This window comes from Procambarus clarkii, chromosome 9 (assembly GCF_040958095.1).
Source record: "Procambarus clarkii isolate CNS0578487 chromosome 9, FALCON_Pclarkii_2.0, whole genome shotgun sequence".
NCBI classification, from domain to species: domain Eukaryota; kingdom Metazoa; phylum Arthropoda; class Malacostraca; order Decapoda; family Cambaridae; genus Procambarus; species Procambarus clarkii.
Genome location: NC_091158.1, coordinates 49,724,405 through 49,748,563, shown reverse-complemented (window position 1 = coordinate 49,748,563; position 24,159 = coordinate 49,724,405).

The window sequence follows — 24,159 nt, the reverse complement described above, 5'->3', positions numbered from 1 at the left end:
CGCGCGGGCAGGCGGGTTGGCCGAGCCAAGCCAAGTGGCCGGGCCATGTGGCGGGTGGCCGGGGTGGCCTTGGGGTGGCCAGGGTGGCCTGGGGGTGGCCCCCGGGCATACACACGTGGATGGGGAATCACCAACAACTCCAGCAAACCAGAGCCTGCCTTGCTCTACACTCGGGTGACAATGGCCGGCGGCGTCCCCACACTGACGCCGCCTGGCGGAATTCAAAGTCCAACATGGGCCTGTAATCTCACCACAATTACACTAGCCCGATTCCACCAATTGTCCATCAACACTAGACAGGTTATTCAAACCACCTGTTACACCATGAGGCTCTGCCAGCTGCCTCTTGGGTGAACACTGTCAACTGTCTATTTAGCTTTTTACTGTTCCTTCCGTAAATCCTTGGCCCCAATTCACACCAATTGGGCCTCGACACAACCCCTGATGGCAGGAGTGCCATGCTCGATGAGTAATTTGGACGACAGAAGCGATAAACGGGGGTGGAGGTGGCAGGCCTTCCACCAGTCACTTCTTCCTCCGCTTGCCGCCCAATTCAAACTGACTCTCTGGTGGGCAGGGAAACTCAAATGCCCATACCTCCTCCCCTATTTTGTCTTGGCCAATCAGCACGAAGCCGGCACTGCTCCCTCGTGCCGCTTCCAATCACAGCCGTTCGCGCCAAAATACAGCTCAGACCAGACATGCCTACCCCAATCACAGGCCTCACTCACCCTCAGGTGTCCTGTGGCGTCACAAGGAGGGGGAGGCCTAAAGACAAGGCGCAATGTCTCACATGGTGGGGGGGGGGCAACGGTCACCCAACTCTCTTCCCAGCTCTAACAGTTAGAGTCAAGAACCTCACATACCACTTCACTCTCACCTCATCCTATTTCACAGAAACAGGAAAATCTCTGTAATTCTCTCTACAGAGCAATCACAGACCTCTAACCAGTCCCAACCGACAGTCCTTAACATAAGCTTTCATTCAACACCCCACAAGTATATGTAAGTTTGAAAGCTTCAGTTTCTAGAGTCCCTAGAGCGACTAGCCTAATCTAGAAACTAGGAAAACTAGCTGAGGGAATCTAGATTCCCTCACAGTAGTCACTAAATTTTCTAACAGTAGTGTCAACATAAACTAACCATTGCATCTGCGTATTAATGCTGAAATTCTCATGAAATAGAGCCGCAATATTGCGTCAGATAATGTCTAGTTAAACACATTTGTTACCAATGTGTTAGAGAATTGAGTGTGGTTCTCTAAAATCATCAGTATTCCGTGTAATAATTACTTACGGATAACATAACTCCCAATAATTCTAAATCGAGAGTTTTTAGTTACAATTGTTATCAAGTAATAGTTTTTCTGTCATGCGTGAATGCCATGGAGAAAACTAAAATCTTCTCCATTTCTCGTTTGACGCCATAAGACGAGAAAGCGATAATATTTAAATCCCTAGTATAGCAACCCAGTCCTCATTAAAGTATTTCAACCACAATTGCGCGAAATAGTATTATTCGTGATTAATAATTTCTGTGGTGAATGCGAGACAACGCGGGTTGGGGAAGGCGGAGACGCCATTGTGCAGCGAGCGTGCTTAGACAGCGGCAGGTCTTGGCGTCAGAGTGGCGAGACACGTGGCGTTGGGGAGTTATCAGCAAGAGTTACACTGATACCCAACTAATACCGAATAATTATTCTTCCACGTGCTCCATAGTGCTCGACCAATCAATAACGCGTCAAGAATTAAGCCAAAACCCGCAAACACGTGTACAACGCTGTGAAAGTCTGGGACTGGCAGACGCGATATCGGCAGACTTCAGTAGTTACTGCGCTCATGTTAAGTATAGTTTCTTTCTTGATGCATCATTTAAGATTGTATATTTCGTGAGTAGTCTGTCGTTATATAGTGAGACGACCCCAAATCCAACGTTAGTACCGCATTAATGTTTATTTTCTATTTTCATGAATATTGAGATCAAAGTAGTTCAATGCTACTTAATATCTTTTAAATTACAGCTCGTATGTGAGGAGTCAACGAGTCGTTAACAGCATTCGTGTTATTCACGAACGATATCATAGAAATCGTCTTAAAGCTAAGACTTTTTTTGTACACATTTAATTCCTCCATTTTATTATTATACAAATTTGCAAGATTATCATATTGAATATTCTTACCATATCCTATTATTGGAAATTTATGTGTTTACTTAGATGATTGCTTCTTAATTTAATAATCATTAATATTCACTATTTGAGTTTACATATTGACTCTATAACATTTTAGGTCATAATATTATTTACTCAACAATGAACTGGTGAGGAACCACACTAGTTCCTAGACGTATATGAAGTTCTAGTAATACCCCTCCCCCCCAATGTAGGTGTTTGAGGCTCTGACTTTAGTTAATTAATCATACAGTCCATTCTTTATTTAATTGATTATTCTTTCTAATACTTATCCATAGACACTGGTTCTTCAGTGTAGTTTCTAATGATCACTTTTTATTAGTTTCCCTCTTTTCTCAAAAGTGGGTGGTTCTTCGTTATTAATTAAATAAGTAAATAATTAAATAATTGAGTCAAGCCCCAGATATCCCACACATCTCTTTCATTTATATCAGGGTACTCTTTCATTTATATCAGGGCGCCACCTTCCCCTTACCTACAACTTATAATGTAAATTTCTCCCTTATCTGGCGGCCGGTCTGATCGCCACATATACCAACAGACTCTCTGTATCTCAGAGAATCAGTAGGGAGGGCTGATATGACTCTTAAAGCAGGCAAACGAAAGAAATAGGAGAGGGCACTGTAACACTGGTCACTGTTAAGGTGAGTCATGTCTCTGGTCACTGTTAAGGTGAGGCATGTCTCCGGTCACTGTTAAGATAAGCCATGTCTCTGGTCACTTATGTAAACAATATACGACTCCGTGTGAGCCTTGATGTGTAACTGTATAAATAAGAAGCCATAGTCTCCTCCAGATGTCTAACTACAGACAGACACACTGGATCCCTTCCCTGATACTGGGCATAATGCGCCGCCGACCACTTCTGCATATCCGTGCACCATCAATAGTCTGGGAACTTTTCCACCCATTCAACTGTCCTCGTGAACGAACACCATGATATTATTTGGATAACCCCTAAATTCACTATAGACTTGGTTAACAACTGGTGTGTGAACTGGATTATTGATTTCTGACCAAAATGTTTCAAATGAAGAATAGACTTGTATATATAAATTACTTTAGTTAGGTATAAACAGGAGCTGCCTCTCAGACCAACAGACCTTCTGCAGATTCTTTTATTTATATGTTTCTATGTTTTACTGTAATGAGCTCCCAGGAACCTGCCTTCTTCTTGCTGACAATGGCCAGCTGGATGTTGCCTCGTCCTTGCTGACAATGGCCAGCTGGATGTTGCCTCGTCCTTGCTGACAATGGCCAGCTGGATGTTGCCTCCTCCTTGCTGACAATGGCCAGCTGGATGTTGCCTCCTCCTTGCTGACAATGGCCAGCTGGATGTTGCCTCGTCCTTGCTGACAATGGCCAGCTGGATGTTGCCTCCTCCTTCCTGACAATGGCCAGCTGGATGTTGCCTCGTCCTTGCTGACAATGGCCAGCTGTATGTTGCCTCCTCCTTGCTGACAATGGCCAGCTGGATGTTGCCTCGTCCTTGCTGATAATGGCCAGCTGGATGTTGCCTCCTCCTTGCTGACAATGGCCAGCTGGATGTTGCCTCGTCCTTGCTGACAATGGCCAGCTGGATGTTGCCTCCTCCTTGCTGACAATGGCCAGCTGGATGTTGCCTCGTCCTTGCTGACAATGGCCAGCTGGATGTTGCCTCGTCCTTGCTGACAATGGCCAGCTGGATGTTGCCTCCTCCTTGCTGACAATGGCCAGCTGGATGTTGCCTCCTCCTTGCTGACAATGGCCAGCTGGATGTTGCCTCGTCCTTGCTGACAATGGCCAGCTGGATGTTGCCTCCTCCTTGCTGACAATGGCCAGCTGGATGTTGCCTCCTCCTTGCTGACAATGGCCAGCTGGATGTTGCCTCGTCCTTGCTGACAATGGCCAGCTGGATGTTGCCTCCTGCTTCCTGACAATGGCCAGCTGGATGTTGCCTCGTCCTTGCTGACAATGGCCAGCTGGATGTTGCCTCCTCCTTGCTGACAATGGCCAGCTGGATGTTGCCTCGTCCTTGCTGATAATGGCCAGCTGGATGTTGCCTCCTCCTTGCTGACAATGGCCAGCTGGATGTTGCCTCCTCCTTGCTGACAATGGCCAGCTGGATGTTGCCTCCTCCTTGCTGATAATGGCCAACTGGATGTTGCCTCGTCCTTGCTGACAATAGCCAGCTGGATGTTGCCTCGTCCTTGCTGATAATGGCCAGCTGGATGTTGCCTCCTCCTTGCTGACAATGGCCAGCTGGATGTTGCCTCCTCCTTGCTGACAATGGCCAGCTGGATGTTACCTCCTCCTTGCTGACAATGGCCAGCTGGATGTTGCCTCCTCTTTGCTGACAATGGCCAGCTGGATGTTGCAGAACAGTAATGAGATGTTATAGTTTGGATGTCAGAGAGAAGCCAAGTTGGTGCACATAATAAACTGGTGACTGCCCACTGGAGCTGGTGACACACTAAGAACACTGGTGACTGCCCACTGGAGCTGGTGACACACTAAGAACACTGGTGACTGCCCACTGGAGCTGGTGACAAACTAAGAACACTGGTGACTGCCCACTGGAGCTGGTGACACACTAAGAACACTGGTGACCGCCCACTGGAGCTGGTGACACACTAAGAACACTAGTGACCGCCCACTGGAGCTGGTGACACATGAAGCACACTGGTGACCGCCCAATGGAGCTGGTGACACATGAAGCACACTGGTGACCGCCCACTGGAGCTGGTGACACATGAAGCACACTGGTGACCGCCCACTGGAACTGGTGACACACCAAGAACACTGGTGACCGCCCACTGGAGCTGGTGACACACTAAGAACACTGGTGACCGCCCACTGGAGCTGGTGACACACTAAGAACACTGGTAACCGCCCACTGGAGCTGGTGACACACTAAGAACACTGGTGACCGCCCACTGGAGCTAGTGACACACTAAGAACACTGGTGACCGCCCACTGGAGCTGGTGACACACTAAGAACACTGGTGACCGCCCACTGGAGCTGGTGACACACTAAGAACACTGGTGACCGCCCACTGGAGCTGGTGACACATGAAGGACACTGGTGACCGCCCACTGGAGCTGGTGACACACTAAGAACACTGGTGACCGCCCACTGGAGCTGGTGACACACTAAGAACACTGGTGACCGCCCACTGGAGCTGGTGACACACTAAGAACACTGGTGACCGCCCACTGGAGCTGGTGACACATGAAGCACACTGGTGACCGCCCACTGGAGCTGGTGAAACACTAAGAACACTGGTGACCGCCCACTGGAGCTGGTGACACACTAAGAACACTGGTGACCGCCCACTGGAGCTGGTGACACACTAAGAACACTGGTGACCGCCCACTGGAGCTGGTGACACACTAAGAACACTGGTGACCGCCCATTGGAGCTGGTGACACACTAAGAACACTGGTGACCGCCCACTGGAGCTGGTGACACATGAAGCACACTGGTGACCGCCCACTGGAGCTGGTGACACACTACGAACACTGGTGACCGCCCACTGGAGATGGTGACACACTAAGAACACTGGTGACCGCCCACTGGAGCTGGTGACACACTAAGAACACTGGTGACAGCCCACTGGAGCTGGTGACACACTAAGAACACTGGTGACCGCCCACTGGAGCTGGTGACACACTAAGAACACTGGTGACCGCCCACTGGAGCTGGTGACACACTAAGAACACTGGTGACCGCCCACTGGAGCTGGTGACACACTAAGAACACTAGTGACCGCCCACTGGAGCTGGTGACACACTAAGAACACTGGTGACCGCCCACTGGAGATGGTGACACATGAAGCACACTGGTGACCGCCCACTGGAGCTGGTGACACACTAAGAACACTGGTGACCGCCCACTGGAGCTGGTGACACACTAAGAACACTGGTGACCGCCCACTGGAGCTGGTGACACACTAAGAACACTAGTGACCACCCACTGGAGCTGGTGACACACTAAGAACACTGGTGACCGCCCACTGGAGATGGTGACACATGAAGCACACTGGTGACCGCCCACTGGAGCTGGTGACACACTAAGAACACTGGTGACCGCCCACTGGAGATGGTGACACACTAAGAACACTGGTGACCGCCCACTGGAGCTGGTGACACATGAAGCACACTGGTGACCGCCCACTGGAGCTGGTGACACACTAAGAACACTGGTGACCGCCCACTGGAGCTGGTGACACACTAAGAACACTGGTGACCGCCCACTGGAGCTGGTGACACACTAAGAACACTGGTGACTGCCCACTGGAGCTGGTGACACACTAAGAACACTGGTGACTGCCCACTGGAGCTGGTGACACACTAAGAACACTGGTGACTGCCCACTGGAGTTGGTGACACACTAAGAACACTGGTGACCGCCCACTGGAGCTGGTGACACATGAAGCACACTGGTGACCGCCCACTGGAGCTGGTGACACATGAAGCACACTGATGACCGCCCACTGGAGCTGGTGACACACTAAGAACACTGGTGACTGCCCACTGGAGCTGGTGACACACTAAGAACACTGGTGACCGCCCACTGGAGCTGGTGACACACTAAGAACACTAGTGACCGCCCACTGGAGCTGGTGACACATGAAGCACACTGGTGACCGCCCACTGGAGCTGGTGACCCACTAAGAACACTGGTGACCGCCCACTGGAGCTGGTGACACACTAAGAACACTGGTGACCGCCCACTGGAGCTGGTGACACATGAAGCACACTGGTGACCGCCCACTGGAATTGGTGACACACTAAGAACACTGGTGACCGCCCACTGGAGCTGGTGACACACTAAGAACACTGGTGACCGCCCACTGGAGCTGGTGACACACTAAGAACACTAGTGACCGCCCACTGGAGCTGGTGACACACTAAGAACACTGATGACCGCCCACTGGAGCTGGTGACACACTAAGAACACTGGTGACCGCCCACTGGAGCTGGTGACACACTAAGAACACTGGTGACTGCCCACTGGAGCTGGTGACACACTAAGAACACTAGTGACCGCCCACTGGAGCTGGTGACACACTAAGAATACTGGTGACCGCCCACTGGAGCTGGTGACACACTAAGAACACTGGTGACCGCCCACTGGAGCTGGTGACACACTAAGAACACTAGTGACCGCCCACTGGAGCTGGTGACACATGAAGCACACTGGTGACCGCCCACTGGAGCTGGTGACACACTAAGAACACTGGTGATTGTCCACTGGAGCTGGTGACACACTAAGAACACTGGTGACCGCCCACTGGAGCTGGTGACACACTAAGAACACTAGTGACCGCCCACTGGAGCTGGTGACACACTAAGAACACTAGTGACCGCCCACTGGAGCTGGTGACACACTAAGAACACTAGTGACCGCCCACTGGAGCTGGTGACACACTAAGAACACTGGTGACCGCCCACTGGAGCTGGTGACACACTAAGAACACTGGTGACCGCCCACTGGAGCTGGTGACACACTAAGAACACTGGTGACCGCCTACTGGAACTGGTGACACACTAAGAACACTGGTGACCGCCCACTGGAGCTGGTAACACACTAAGAACACTGGTGACTGCCCACTTGAGCTGGTGACACACTCAGAACACTGGTGACCGCCCACTGGAGCTGGTGACACATGAAGCACACTGGTGACTGCCCACTGGAGCTGGTGACACACTAAGAACACTGGTGACCGCCCACTGGAGCTGGTGACACACTAAGAACACTGGTGACCGCCCACTGGAGCTGGTGACACACTAAGAACACTGGTGACTGCCCACTGGAGCTGGTGACACACTAAGAACACTGGCGACCGCCCACTGGAGCCTGTGACACACTAAGAACACTGGTGACCGCCCACTGGAGCTGGTGACACATGAAACACACTGGTGACCGCCCACTGGAGCTGGTGACACACTAAGAACACTGGTGACAGCCCACTGGAGCTGGTGACACATGAAGCACACTGGTGACTGCCCACTGGAGCTGGTGACACATGAAGCACACTGGTGACCGCCCACTGGAGCTGGTGACACACTAAGAACACTGGTGACCGCCCACTGGAGCTGGTGACACACTAAGAACACTGGTGACCGCCCACTGGAGCCTGTGACACACTAAGAACACTGGTGACCGCCCACTGGAGCTGGTGACACACTAAGAACACTGGTGACCGCCCACTGGAGCTGGTGACACATGAAGCACACTGGTGACTGCCCACTGGAGCTGGTGAAACACTAAGGACACTGGTGACCGCCCACTGGAGCTGGTGACACACTAAGAACACTGGTGACCGCCCACTGGAGCTGGTGACACATGAAGCACACTGGTGACCGCCCACTGGAGCTGGTGACACACTAAGAACACTGGTGACTGCCCACTGGAGCTGGTGACACACTAAGAACACTGGTGACTGCCCACTGGAGCTGGTGACACATGAAGCACACTGGTGACCGCCCACTGGAGCTGGTGACACACTAAGAACACTGGTGACCGCCCACTGGAGCTGGTGACACATGAAGAACACTGGTGACCGCCCACTGGAGCTGGTGACACATGAAGCACACTGGTGACCGCCCACTGGAGCTGGTGACACACCAAGAACACTGGTGACCGCCCACTGGAGCTGGTGACATACTAAGAACACTGGTGACTGCCCACTGGAGCTGGTGACACACCAAGAACACTGGTGACCGCCCACTGGAGCTGGTGACACACTAAGAACACTGGTGACCGCCCACTGGAGATGGTGACATACTAAGAACACTGGTGACCGCCCACTGGAGCTGGTGACACACCAAGAACACTGGTGACCGCCCACTGGAGCTGGTGACACACTAAGAACACTGGTGACCGCCCACTGGAGCTGGTGACACATGAAGCACACTGGTGACCGCCCACTGGAGCTGGTGACACACTAAGAACACTGGTGACCGCCCACTGGAGCTGGTGACACACTAAGAACACTGGTGACTGCCCACTGGAGCTGGTGACATACTAAGAACACTGGTGACTGCCCACTGGAGCTGGTGACATACTAAGAACACTGGTGACCGCCCACTGGAGCTGGTGACACACTAAGAACACTGGTGACCGCCCACTGGAGCTGGTGACACACTAAGAACACTGGTGACCGCCCACTGGAGCTGGTGACACACTAAGAACACTGGTGACCGCCCACTGGAGCTGGTGACACACTAAGAACACTAGTGACCGCCCACTGGAGCTGGTGACACACTAAGAACACTGGTGACCGCCCACTGGAGCTGGTGACACACTAAGAACACTGGTGACCGCCCACTGGAGATGGTGACACACTAAGAACACTGGTGACCGCCCACTGGAGCTGGTGACACACTAAGAACACTGGTGACCGCCCACTGGAGCTGGTGACATACTAAGAACACTGGTGACTGCCCACTGGAGCTGGTGACACATGAAGCACACTGGTGACCGCCCACTGGAGCTGGTGACACACTAAGAACACTGGTGACCGCCCACTGGAGCTGGTGACACACTAAGAACACTGGTGACTGCCCACTGGAGCTGGTGACATACTAAGAACACTGGTGACTGCCCACTGGAGCTGGTGACATACTAAGAACACTGGTGACCGCCCACTGGAGCTGGTGACACACTAAGAACACTGGTGACTGCCCACTGGAGCTGGTGACACATGAAGCACACTGGTGACTGCCCACTGGAGCTGGTGACATACTAAGAACACTGGTGACTGCCCACTGGAGCTGGTGACACACTAAGAACACTGGTGACTGCCCACTGGAGCTGGTGACACACTAAGAACACTGGTGACCGCCCACTGGAGCTGGTGACACACTAAGAACACTGGTGACCGCCCACTGGAGCTGGTGACACACTAAGAACACTGGTGACTGCCCACTGGAGCTGGTGACACACTAAGAACACTGGTGACCGCCCACTGGAGCTGGTGACATACTAAGAACACTGGTGACTGCCCACTGGAGCTGGTGACACACTAAGAACACTGGTGACTGCCCACTGGAGCTGGTGACACACCAAGAACACTGGTGACCGCCCACTGGAGCTGGTGACATACTAAGAACACTGGTGACAGCCCACTGGAGCTGGTGACACACTAAGAACACTGGTGACTGCCCACTGGAGCTGGTGACACACTAAGAACACTGGTGACCGCCCACTGGAGATGGTGACATACTAAGAACACTGGTGACTGCCCACTGGAGCTGGTGACACACTAAGAACACTGGTGACAGCCCACTGGAGCTGGTGACATACTAAGAACACTGGTGACTGCCCACTGGAGCTGGTGACACACTAAGAACACTGGTGACCGCCCACTGGAGATGGTGACATACTAAGAACACTGGTGACTGCCCACTGGAGCTGGTGACACACTAAGAACACTGGTGACAGCCCAAGGGAAAAGTCCACAGCAACAAAGCCTGGAATCAAGTTCATGTTGGGTACATTGTTAATAAGAGCCGATTCTACAAGACGGCGTCTGTGTAGAGTAGAGGCAGGAAAGATTATTTTGGAGGAAGACCAATCAATGGGATGATTAGAATCCCTCACATGGCAGAAGAGAGCATTGTTAGTGTCTGCAGACATAACACTTCTCTTGTGTTCTTTAAGTCTGTCATTCAGTGTACGGCCAGTTTCGCCAAAGTATTGGAGAGGACAAGATGAACAGGAAATAGCGTAGACACCAGCAGCATTAGAAGCAGGAGGAGCAGTGTGAACTAGATTGCTACGAAGTGTGTTAGTTTGTCGAAAGGCGAGTTTAATGTCAAGAGGACGAAAGGTATTGGTAAAAGTTTTGAGTTCAGATATGAAGGGAAGACATAGTACAGTGCTACTAGTGTTGGAAGCAGGTTTAGGATGAAAGAAATTTCGTTTAGCTTGAGAGTGGGCACAGTTGATGAAATGCAAAGGATAACCAAGGCGAGAGAATGATTTGTAGATAAAGGCAATTTCAGAATCAAGAAACTGAGGGTCGCTGATGCGTAGAGCGCGGAGGAAGAGAGAGACGAGGACACTTTTCTTAACAGAAAGAGGATGGTAGGAAAAGAAGTGAATGTACATGCCACTATGCATGGGTTTACGGTAGACAGAGAAAGAGAACCCAGACACAGAGCTGTGAACATGAACATCAAGAAAAGGAAGGAGGGAATTAGATTCCCACTCAACTTTGAAATGGATAGAAGGAGCCAGATTGTTAAGAGAGGCGAGGAAAGGCTGGAAAAGATTAAGGTCATGAGGCCATAAAGCAAAAATGTCATCAACATAGCGAAGCCAGAGAGAGGGACGAGTATCAATAGAAGGAAGAAGAACAGTTTCGAAGTATTCCATGTAGAAATTAGCAAGAACAGGGGAGAGTGGGGAACCCATAGCGACACCGAAAGTTTGAGTGTAATATTTACCGTTGAAAGAGAAAGAGTTAGATTCAACACAGAGTCTAATGAGATCGAGGAAAACGTCAGTGGGAAGTGGGAGAGGAAGGAGACCCTCTGACGCCTTCTGTCTGAGGAAAGAGAGAACGTCATCGAGCGGAACATTAGTGAACAGAGAGTCGACATCAAGACTAAGCATTTTACAAGAGGGTTGCAGGCGCAGTCTTTCTATGAAGTCCTGAGAGTGACGAAGGTGGGCAGGGGAAAAAGTGCCAAGGTAAGGTGTCAGGGTTTTAGCGAGCCAGGAGGCAAGAGGATAGCTGACAGAGCCCCGTGAAGAAATGATAGGACGAAGAGGAACACCAGGTTTATGAGTCTTAGGAAGACCATAGAAATAAGGAAGAGAAGGGCAGATGACACGGAAACGTTTAATGAGATCAAAGTCAGGAGGGCAAAGACTAGAGAGCTGTCTTAGTTTGCGGTTAAAGGAAGTTTTGAGGCGATCCAAAGGGTTAGAAGTCAGAGGAGCATAAGTGTGAGTCAGAGAGCAAGACATCTGCTTTTCGGAGGTAGTCCTCACGGTCAAGGACAACCACCGAATTGCTTTTGTCTGAAGGAAGGATAAGAATAGAGTTGTTAGATTTCAGGGAGGCAAGGGCAAGCTGGAAGCGACGAGGAAGGTGGTTATTTTTAGAAAACAAGCTGTCAAGAACGGGGATAAGGGCCCCTCTAAAGGCAGACAGGTCCGAAAGAGTACTAGAGTTAGAATTGACAAACCTGTCAAAGGAACTAATGAGATCAATGCCACAGCGTGGGCCAGGGGAAGTAGCAAAAGACAGACCAAGACCAAGAAGTTCTTGCTGGTGCTTAGAAAGAGAGTAGGACGAAAGGTTGGTAACACAGTCAGAGAGAGAGTATTTGGCCCAAGGACTGTTGGAGATCAGGCGTTGAAGTTTGTTGTGTAGTGTGGAGGAGTGGTGGGAAGAGGAGACGTGAGCAGTGTCAAATGCAATTGGAAAAATGATATTGCATAGATCACTGGGAAGAGAAGAGGACAGAAAGCGTTGCTGTTGACGAACAGCAAGAAAAGCCTCGTCAACTTGCAAGGAGGTGGCATGAATAAGTTCTTGAAGAAGAAGGCGGGCATGTTCAGGGAAAGGAGATCCCGAAGTGTTGAACTGGAGAAAGTGAGATAAAGAATGAGGGAGAACTGGCTCAGCTCAGCTTTCCCCCTTCCATTTCTTTCTTTCTTTCTCTTTCCCTTTCTTTCTCTCTTTTCCCTTTTTCTGTTCATTGTCTTCTCCTACGCTCCCTTGCTATCCTCTTCTTTTTCCTATTACTATCTCCTTCGGTGGTTATAATAGGAGCTGCCTCGTGTGGGCCAATAGGCCTGCTGCAGTTCTCATTACTACTATCCCCTTCACCTGACTTTCCTCCTCAGCTCTCTCTTGCCTATTTAATGCCTGTCCCTACCTCCCCATCACAATCGACTTGAGAATGGTCCAGGACGGACCGAAACGTCGTCGTCCCTTCAATTTCTAGTGTGTGGTCTGGTCAACATGTTTCTGATATACGTAAATGATCTCCCAGAGGGTATAGACACATTCCTCTCAATGTTTGCTGACGACGCCAAAATTATGAGAAGGATTAAGACAGAGGAGGACAGCTTGAGGCTTCAAGAAGACCTGGACAAGCTGCAGGAATGGTCGAACAAATGGCTGTTAGAGTTTAATCCAAGCAAATGTAATGTAATGAAGATAGGGGTAGGAAGCAGGAGACCAGATACAAGGTATCACTTGGGAGTTTAAATACTTCAAGAGTCCGAGAGAGAGAAAGACCTGGGGGTTGATATCACGCCAGACCTGTCCCCTGATGTTCATATCAAGAGGATAACAGCAGCAGCATATGCCAGGTTGGCTAACATAAGAACGGCCTTTAGAAACTTGTGTAAGGAATCTTTCAGAACATTATATACCACATATGTCAGACCAATCCTGGAGTATGCGGCACCAGCATGGAGTCCATATCTAGTCAAGCATAAGACTAAAATGGAAAAGGTTCAAAGGTTTGCCACCAGACTAGTACCCGAGCTGAGAGGTATGAGCTACGAGGAGAGACTACGGGAATTAAACCTCACTTCGTTGGAAGACAGAAGAGTTAGGAGGACATGATCACCACACCAAGATCCTCAAGGGAATTGACAGGGTTGATAAAGACAGGCTGTTTAACACAAGGGGCACACGCACTAGGGGACACAGGTGGAAACTGAGTGCCCAAATAAGCAACAGAGATATTAGAAAGAACTTTTTTAGTGTCAGAGTGGTTGACAAATGGAATGCATTAGGAAGTGATGTGGTGGAGGCTGACTCCATACACAGTTTCAAGTGTAGATATGATAGAGCCCAATAGGCTCAGAAACCTGTACACCTGTTGATTGACAGTTGAGAGGCGGGACCAAAGAGCCAGAGCTCAACCCCTGCAAGCACAACTAGGTGAGTACAACGCCGGGGTAGCTGTCTCGAGATCACAACTACCCACCTGCTGCGTCATCAAGACTGCAGCCATTCCAGCAGTGTTGGAGGAGAGGTCAAGAAACTGGAAAGCATTACTGAAGAGTTTCGCCGGAAGATAACTTCCTATCATTGTGAAGCAGAATTCACCAAGCGTTGGATTGTAGTAAACATAAAAACACGGTTTTTATGTTTTATGGCGGAGCACGGTATGTCCGGCTCTAGAGGACACATGAGCTTAGCTAGTGAAGAGCCAAGAGATTTTAATAGCTAGTCTTTGCTGTTAGAGTAGGGACATGTTATTTAGCTATGTCAGTAAGAGTAGGATGTATGTTTCCTGATGTTGGAGGATTGCTGTCAGTTGACAGCTGAGACATTTATGAATTTGAACATGTTTATTATGATGTTGGACAATCTAATGATTGTCAAATTTTCTTAGTTAGGTTAGCTTTTGTTTGAGGCATGAGTTGAGTTTATTGTGGATTTGGATACTAAACCTCGTTATTTTGAACAAATTAACAAGGTTTACTAAGTTGCTTGTGCGGGGGGGTTGTAACAAACTAGCTGTTGTAGATAAGATCCAGAAGGTTCTAGAAACCACGTGTAGGGACCTGACCCAGCAAGGTTGCATCCCCTGAGGATTGGCGGTGAAGATAACTGGTGCCTTTGTTCACAAGTTTCGTATAATGAATCATTCTATAGTATTCAGTAATTTAGAGAAATCAGTCTTCATTCAAATTGTATAATAATACTGGTTATAATATCGAGAGTATTCTAATTATTAGGATAATGAGTAAGTCACCATCAGTGACGTCACGAGCCGGGACTAGACCTCGGCGCGGAACAATTTGGGTGACCTCAGCGGTCACAGGTCATCAGAGTTTCCATGTCCACTATTTCTCAAAGGTCAAATAGCCATTTTGTAATTGGGAATAGCTCTTCCCTAAGATGCTTGTGTAATTAACTTCAGTTTAAAGAATTCAATCAATCTGGATCATTCAGTGCAACAGAGGTTAGTTGTTAAACTTAAGCCTTGCTAGTAACTTAGACTAGGTGGAAGTATACAATGCTCTGGTCTGGGTAGGACCAGACGGACAGGAAGACAGTGTGGACCAGTCATCAACTGGGAGAGATACCCATCTCCACTTCTCCCCAAGATCAGCATTCCACCAAGGTGGTCGCCATAAGAGGTATAGTTGCTATAGTTTGGTATAGAAAGTTAGTTCATCTCATGCCTTAAGTCAGGGAGTGTTAATGATAGGGAGTGCTTTTATTTAGATTTTGTTTTAGATTTTTAATAAATTAATTAGTTAGCAATTTGCATTTTTATTATTTCCATTTCATGTTTCCATTGTCTCGTGTCCTTGTCACGTGGTCCCCACGAGGCCGGGTTTTCGTTGGGCCGCAAAGCCTAACAAAGATTAAGAGTTCGGTTACCCCTTTGTTTGTTAATACTTCCCACACTTAACGTAGATTCTTCCTTCCTATTCTAAATAATTGGGGATCAAGCCGCAAAGTTATTGCTTAGCATGATCGGTCATTGCTCAGTGTTACTGGTCTGGTGGTGGCAGTGCAAGGCGATCCTAGGGTTTTGCTAGAAGTCGGTTTCCACGTCATAAGGTTGTAGAATCTTAAGTCGGTCAATCGTCTTAAGACCACGTGGCATGGGGTCGGCTCAAGTGAAAGTTTTGGGGTCCCTTGGTATAGAGGGTTAAGTTGGAATACAGTCACAGAAAGGGGAGAGAAAGAACGAACACCCCCCCCCCATCCCAGTGTTACAGTGCTACATAGCCTTCCTGGTTTGGTGCCTTCTTTTGGTAATTACTTACTTACTTGACTAAACTATCATATCACTGCCGGTCCCAAGGGACTTAGGCAAGTTTCTTCCTGATACTCCGAAACATTTAATTGATTGATACTGTGGATGCGAGACCAAAGAGCCAAAGCATAACCCTCGCAAGCACAACTACGTGAGTTCAGCTAATTGGAGAGTGCACACACACACACACACACACACGTGCAAACCCAAACTCTTTGTGATTGAAAACGTGGAAACAAAAGAAATGATTACAATGAATATCCATAGAATAAAGGGGCACGAAAATAACATTATGATTTCGGATGCAATTTTTTCAGGGGGATTACAAGTAATAGGAAAATAAAAACAAGACAAGGAGGAGGAGATGCATTCCTGGTAAAATGGGAGTAGAAGTTTGAAGAACAAGAGAATCAGAATGCAAATCTATATACAGCCTCATCACTGGGACCCTGATAGCAGATGGAAAAAGAATAATGGTCCTGTTAATTTACATCCCCCACCAAACAACAGAAGACCCAGGCTGCAATATGCTGACAACAACAAAAACATGCACACAGAATGTGTGTACAGAGTGCTAAATTTCTAGCCATGGGGGACCTAATTCATGGAGATTGACTGAAATTTCCGAAGTCACCAATGTGGGGGAAGAAACATGGGGAGCAAAATTAGTGCTGTATGTCAATAACAGACACGGCAAAACTTTGCCGTGTCTGTTATATACATACAGCACGCCTTTCTGCGAGTACCCTACCATGTCTATTATAGACACACAGCACCCCCTCCTGCTAGTACTCCGCCGTGTCTGTTATAGACTTACAGCACGCACTCCTGTCAGTACCCCGCCGTGTCACGTATGGTCAAGTCGGGAAAGCCTGTAATTAGTGTTCTCAAGTCGTAACGAGCGAAACCAGCTGTCAGGCCACCTACGAAGTCTTGCACGAATGAACATGATTGAATGGGAGAGGTAGCCTACCTGTAAGTACAAGATCTTGATTTCTTAAAGTGTGTTTCCTGTGTTGAACTGAGTGGTCAACCAGAGTTCTCACCTTCTCAACACCTGACACAGGTATAGGTGCAGACCATAACACCTGACGGTGTATGCTTGGTTATCTGTGAGATATCACAACATTACACTCGTCTGTGATTGTGAGCTTCACATACTCCACACATTTAGTTATTGTGTGACATAATTATTGTGCAAGATTATTGCCTGTCCCATTGACAGTGTCATTGTTGGTTTATTGTGCATGATCATTACCCAAGTATCCTGTTGGAACTCCTGTGACCCTTGCACACTGACAATTAGATTTGCCGTGTTACTGATTGGCTGTGTTAAGCTAGGTATTTCTCCACGAGTGGATCATAATCGATTAGTTAGACGTCAAGAGTGCGAAAATGCGAAAAATAGCCTTGCAGACGCCAATCTAAAGTAAATCAAGCACCCAATGCATTAGTGATTAAGTTTGTAAATAAACTACTGGTAAATACGATGCGGTGTTTCTGTTGAATCACTTCTGAATACTGCCATTATTCTGGGGCCTTCAGCCCCAGGTGTCTTCAACACCGAGTTGCCTATCATTCACTAAACTATAAATGTGATGAGGACCCTAAGAGTCCCTTAAAATGTTAAAGTATTCAGGAGATTCCAACGACCAACGTGGATCAGGACCAGGTGAGGTTAGTCTGAGAAGAGACCCTTAAGGGCTCTAACTCGGCCTTGCTCACAGGCCCTGCATGGTTGCTCTCGTATTTTCTCTGCTGAATTCCGGCAGCTTTGTGAAGTGCCTGCCATATGCGCATTGGTGACTTTGCATGCATTGCAGTCGGGATTTAATAGTAGAATACCCCACACCCCCTAACAACTCTCGTTTTCTGTAGTTACAGACGTAAGATTCGATTTTCACTAGAGACTTTTTTGTTAAAATAGTTGGGTGTATGCGCCATCCATACATCCATCAAACATTCAACAACAGAATTTCTGCCAAATTGAAATCAGCCCCCAAATTAAACATTTTTATTGAGAAATAAAATTTGTACCCTATAATAGAGACTGCCCGTGTGGCGCAATGGTCTGTTAGCGAGAGGGCTAAATACAATGAAAAGAGTAGTTATAAAAAATATAGACTTAATTTTAATGAATATGAGAAGCAATTCAGTATTTTATAATTATAAGTGTTTAATATAATAATTTGGTGGGCATAATTTTTTTTATTATTGAAAAAAAACACCAAACAATGTTAATCTTTGATATCAATGTAAAAAACATATTGGTTGTTAGACCTTTCTTAGAATTTAATAGCTGCTCATATCGAAGCCTGTAGCAATTTTTTGTTGGGTAAAGACAAAAAACCTATTAAACCCTGCACTTGAAATTCTATGTAATACTATAGAGTTTGTTTTTAGCAGTATAATACATTGGAATCTGTGCATATATTCATTCAATATTAAACCGAATAATTGTAACATAGGAAGGTATTTTCTATGTTACGTAGTGGAGACCAATAAATCTGTAAATAATGTGGTGATGTTGCTTTAATATGTAAAGTTTTCTTCCTGCCTTTTGAAGGAAGTTCAAAAAAGAGAATTTGAAGAAATAGTTAACTTTCATTGTAGTGAGTGCAAGAATTAAGCAAGAAGTGTCAAAATGCTGGAATTCTGTGTTCAAGGCGATATTGCTTCTCAAAGAATTATTAAACCGGGGCAAAGTAGGAGTCTGAGAAGACAGAGGGGAAACAATTACTGCATTGTATTCCCCCAATATCTGTGTTAGTTGTTTCTTTGCCAGTGAAATGCATTCTTGAAGGACATCATGCATTTGTAACATTAGATCATAAAGATCTTCTTATACTTTAACATGTATTTCTCATTTTTTACCATCTTTTGAAGCGAGATGAATAATTCGTTAGGTCCACCACCTCACATTAGTTTAATCACCGAAGCTACATGTATGTCTGAAAAACTATCCCCAATTCTTTTTTCCATCCATTTTTATTATGTTTAATAGTTGGGTACTGTATAATTTGTGAGCCCTCTTAAGGGAACCCTAAATAGATGAGGGGAAGAAACAGCCTAAGCTATCCTAACCTTTAGAGATATAGTTCATTGCCTCGATAAAATTGAACTTGAATAAAAATTCATGAGAAGTTCTGGGCTAACATCAGTATCCCTTCCAATGCTGCACCATCTTAATCCCTGTCCTCGATGAATGGATGAAGAATTGATCTCGTAAAAAATATATATATATTTTAAGTAATATTCAAAATATAAACAAATATACATTGTTATTATATTTATTATATAAAGTTTCTCTAACTTTATGAATAACATTCACTTATTTTAATGATTTTTATTATATATTACATAAATACGCTAGAGCATTTAATAAAGAAATATTTTTAATAACACTGTCAGATGGTTTTCATAATTGAGGTACTGTATATCTCTTAAAAAAAACGTAGGAAAGGCAGCTCTAGTCGCAATACACGTTATTCTATAAGTCCTGCATACATTCTAGGTATAGATTTATGCTCTAATTAATCTTTTGAGTATTACTCAAGAGTAATCTCTCCTATCTCATCCCTTATTTACCTGTCTTCCTCTTTTCGTCTCTTTCTCTCTGTACCCCCCTCATTTATGCTGGACTCCTTCCCATTTCCTCCCACTCTATATTTCTGTAATGTATCTTACTAGAGCCATTTTAATTCATTTTTCTGCTAGATATATTCTGAGAGATTTGTCGTCTTTAAACTAATTTATACAAAAACTGCGTATTCTGCATAATAAGACTTTTTCAACCTCTCTTCTTCTTTGAGCATGTTCATTCATGCATTTTCAAACTACTGACAGTAGCACACATGACTGATTCCTGTATTTTCATCCCATCAACTCAATAGAGGTCACAATACATGTTACTGTGAACCAATAACATCTCACAATACATGTTATTGTGAGCCGCAATACATCTGCAATAGGGGTTTTTAAAACATGTTTAACAACAATGCTTTAACACATTGGGATTGCCAAAAAGTATAGTTGAAGGGAAAAATGTATGCTTACTTATTTCATGCCAGTCTTTATAAATGAAAATGTCACTTTCAGGAAGGAGTAAGACAGAGTTAATAAATGGGGACAAGGGTCTTAGGTGAACGGAAAGGCACTTGTAGTTGCAACAATCACAATTTATTCATAAAACTTAATACTAGCAATACAAGGCAATAATAATTTAACGTTCCGTTAAAGTCCGCAGTGGCGCTGTCAATACTAGACAGCCTGGAATAAACGCACTTCCGATACAGACCACTCGCGGTTTCAATATTAACTACACTAAAACATTGGGCGACCACTTCAGACGCAAGTAGCAGCTCGTCACGACTGCGGCAAACAATAATGACAACAATAATAAAACAACAACAGGCAGACCTGTTACAGAGACAGTCATCCGTGAAACACTCACTTATCACTTAATTAATTTCGTTAAGGCTCGTCTCTCAGGACGGAAGTCAAACAATCAATTACATTATAACACAATGACAGACAGATGACAATTGATCTAATAAATTTCAATAAACATGATACAGCATTACTTAGTAAGAAGCATTACGTAGTAAATCCAATTACGTTAACCTGTCTCCAGGACAGCCGAATCAAAACAAGGTAAACTACGTTAATTACACTCTGTCAACACAGACAGTCAATCAACCAAATCAACTCAATGAAGTCAAACAACATCTTCCGGGTAATTGGCAATCCCTGAGTAACCGCACAAGGTCCTGTCAAACTCGATAGTCCAACTTAACTCACGGAGAATTTACGTTAACACTAGTCGATCACTGAGACCGCTTGACAATCACTGATATGTCAACACGATTGTTAATCACCTCGCATTAATAATGATGGTAATTAGTTTAATTAATTTAATGACACTGACTTCACATAATGAACACAAATCAAAACAACGCCGGGTCATGTAGACCAACACAAGATACAGTAACTCAGTACAGTGCTTAACCCTAGCACTGACAATGAAACACACTGAAAACAAATGTAATAAATGCAATGATAACAATTTCAATAAAGTAACACTCTTACTTTTGTTATTGCTTGTCTTCTGTAAGTAAAGAAAAGAAAGACAACATGGAATGGTTAAACACAGAGTAATTTTTTATTTTTTTTTTTATTTTTATAAAAGAATACACAATGTACATAACAGACACCCGCCGAACAAACAAGTTATGAACATACACAGGACAATATAACAAAGGAAGTAAACACGGATACACTAAACATACCCAACAAAAACCATGAAAAAAAAACACATGACACAAGGCACAAAAAAAAAAAAAAAAAAAAAAAGAACCCAGAAATGGGGACAGTATTTACCACAAAAAACAGAACATGACATAAATAGCACACAATAGAAATAACATAAAACATAGGCACATCCACACAACCTTAAGTACAGAAATACAAAAGGAGAATGCACATACAAGCCCCCAAACACAGGTGCATAAAAGTACAGAACAACAGGCCTCCGAAACCCCTAAGAGGCAAAATTACAAAACTACATTACACAAAAAACATGGAAATACAGAACATTGAAAGTCAAACAGAAATAACTGAGTACATTACTTGGTCCTTACTTCGTTTCCTCAAGCATAATTAAAAAGACATAATACAAAGGCAGAACACAAAACACAAATCAAGAAAGAACAGATAAATAAGACATATAGAGCCCAAGGCAAAGTACATGGCACATAAAAAGAGAAATAACAAACAGTAATGGCAAAAAGAACACCCATAACACAGGAACAGTAGTACATGAAAGGGGGGGGGGAGGACAAAATATAAACCCGGGCACCCCAACCCCCACACAGAAAATCACAAAATACAGAAGAGGCACGCTCCAAAGACATAGGAGCATACAAGCATACATACCATAAAGAACAAAAATGCACAAAACATAAAACCCATACAAGGCAAACAAAAAGGCCCACGCAGGAGCCAGGGAAAACAGAAAAACCACACCCACACACAAGCACACCCAAACGAACACACACCCACAGGAGCAACCACAACAGAAACAAAACAACCACACACACACACACACACACCCCGCCCAACCCCCGCCGAGGAGGCCCATCGGAGGACCGGGGACCTAAAACAAACAGGAACAAGACCCACCCAACCAACCCACAGCCAACATCCACGAGCCCAACCCACGACCAATCACTCAAAAGCAGCCCCAAGAACATACGCACCAGTAAACCAACCACAAAAATCATCCGGAAAAGCACGCTGCAGCCACCACCAGGTGAACCGTAAGCGTCCTCTCAAAAACCCCAAAACCCTATCAACCCCATAACCCTCCCTCCGGCCAACCCACACACAATACACATAGTCAGCGACAAGAAGACAGAGCGTATTACGCACCCGTCGAGAGCCCCGCGGAAAAGACAAAAACAAAAACGGCAAAAAACCACCCCGACATCCCGGCCCACAAACCACGGCCAACACAGCACGAAACCAAGCAAGCAAACCACTCAGCCTCTCACAAAAATAGAAAACATGTAACACCTCCCCCCAATCCCAACACGGGAATAAAGACTCCACCCGCGGCTGAACACGACAAAATAGAACCCCATAAATCGCCTTCACTGAGAGAGACATATAACCCGGACAACGACAGACAGCCCGAAGAATGTCTACCGCCCAGGAGTAAACAGGAGGGGTACAAAAGGCCACCTCCCGACAAACACCGCAATCCACCAAAAAACTAAACCGGACCGAACAATAAAAAATACACAAAGCATTGAGCCCCCCACCCAACGCTAAACCCTGACGCAACGAGACCCAGAACAGCGCCCGAGCCCTGGTAAACACATCAGGAATACCAACCCCACCTTCCCTCACCGCTAACACCAACGTCGAGCGACGAACCGGGTGGTAACGACCACACCACACGTACCTATAAACCTGACGTTCCAACCCCAGAGCCAGCCGGCGATCTAGGGGGAAACACCGAGCCACGAACCAGACACGTGACAGAACTTTACAAGTAACAAGCAACGCCCGCTGATAAATTGTTAACGGGCGCGCAGCCAACAACCCAACCGCAACACCAACACTACGAGAAACCGCACCCCAATTAAATTCCAAAGATCTCTCGTAAGAAGCGAACCAGGTGATCCCCAGAACTCGCAGAGAGGAGACCACCGGAAACCAAGACCCCTCCCACACAAGGCGAGAGGACCACCCACCGATACCCATAAGACCAGATTTGGCACGATTGACCTGGGCCCCAGTGGCCAACTCAAACCTCTCAACCACGACCTGGACAGCCCGAACAGAACCAGCAGAGGCCACGAACAGGATGGTATCATCCGCATAACCGCAGATGGGTAACCGAAGATCAGAAGGCAGCCGGGGGGGACCCAGCAAACAATTTTAGGTTGCCACAACATATCTGGAAAGTATTTGAAAGTATTGGAAACGTTTGTTTTATCGTATCAGATACGATATTGTGTGTGGACTTAAATAGGTTTCCAAAACTTATAACCAAGACATATGTATCTAACACTAATTTGAGATGTTGTGGCAACTTACACTCCTAACATGAGTCATTCATAATCCATTCATACACCAATATGAATCTCTTGTGAAAGGTTTGAGCCTTATCTGAACCATTTTCACATCTTTGTGTTTAAAGTTAAATTTCTTGAAAATAAAAAATATTTATTTTTAAATATATTTAAATATTTTAAATATTTTAAATAATAAATTTTTTATATTATATTAGTGTTTTCAATTTAAATATTAAAACCAATTTAAGGGTAAAAAAATCAAATAATTTATATTTCTTTTATTATTTACTAACAAATCAGCAAAAATACAAAAACATATGACCTATATAATTATATATATAATATATATATAAATAATTTATATAATATATATATATATATAAATATATATATATATATATATATATATATATATATATAATAAATAATAAATAATAAATATGTTTATTCAGGTAAGGTACATACATACAAGTGATGTTACATTAATGGATTGATATATAGATAGAGCTAGTACATACAATGCCTAAAGCCACTATTACGCAATGCGTTTCGGGCAAGAAAAACATTAATATCTAGAACTTAATACTAATTGAGCATAAAGAATAAGAGGTGTTGAAAACAAATACAAATAAAGATAAAAAAAAGGGGGAA